Raw genomic sequence first — 1085 nt, 5'->3', positions numbered from 1 at the left:
GGAATATCAGATAGCTGTATCTTTTTTATTTTTGACAGTCTTACTCTGTTGCCCAGGGTAGAGTGCCATGGCATCATCATGGCTCACAGCATCCTCAAACCCCCAGGCTCAAGTAATCCTTCCACCTCAGCCTCCCAAGTAGCTGGGACTACAAGTGTCTACCACATTGCCTGGCTGATTTTTTTATTTTTAGTAGAAACAAGTCTCACTGTTGCTTAGGCTGGTCTCAAACTCCTGAGCTCAAGTGATCCTCCGGCCTCAGCCTCCTAGGGTGCTAGGCATGAGCCACTGAGCTCAGCCTCAAATAAGCTAAAGCTTTAACTTCCATGAAAGAAGAACACTAATGATTAAAGTTTATTAAGAAATGGCACTATAAGCCCATTTTCTGTAAACATGGGTATCAGCTAAAAGATTTCAACAAGGTTGCCTCAAGGGAGCAGTCCTTAGAGTGGGCTGGAAAGATAATGTGTTTAGAACATTATAGCTTTTAAAATTGCAAATGATATCCATGAGCTATTTCAATGGAATCATTCTTTTTCAAAATTAAAAATAATTTTTTCTTACATTAAAATTTTGACATAAGTACCCTAGAAAATTAAATCCCGGCCCCTGCAGAGCCCTACCCAGCAACATGACTTGCCCTGGTTAGCTGAAGCACGTGCTCCCCAGCTTGCCGCAGTCTCTACCTCACCCTACCGTCTCCCTGCAGCTGCAGCCCAGGTGTGACTGAGCATTGTGATTACTCAATCATTCTACTTTTACCAGAGTTGATAAAAAAAGGGAACTAATTCTGTGCTCATGCCTCCAACCAAAGTTCCGGGACAATAAAAGAGATTCTAAGAGAAGTTTGTGTTTTCCCCAGCTTATTATAACCTTTCTGGCTGCTAAAGCATTTAAAAATTTTGTCTAAAATCCCTGATGATCTACTACAAGCTTTTGTTAGCTCTGTTCTGAGTGCAAAGACCATCCTTTGTATGGACACCTTTTATAAGAAGTTTTATAAACCCTGTCGCCCTGCAGCTATTCTTTAGATTACTTCATTTTCCACATACCCGTGTCTCCACATTTTCTCTCTGTCCACACAG

Source organism: Otolemur garnettii, unplaced genomic scaffold (genome assembly GCF_000181295.1).
Source record: "Otolemur garnettii isolate 467f Iridium unplaced genomic scaffold, OtoGar3 scaffold00013, whole genome shotgun sequence".
NCBI classification, from domain to species: Eukaryota; Metazoa; Chordata; class Mammalia; order Primates; family Galagidae; genus Otolemur; species Otolemur garnettii.
Note: the sequence above shows the minus strand (reverse complement) of the source record.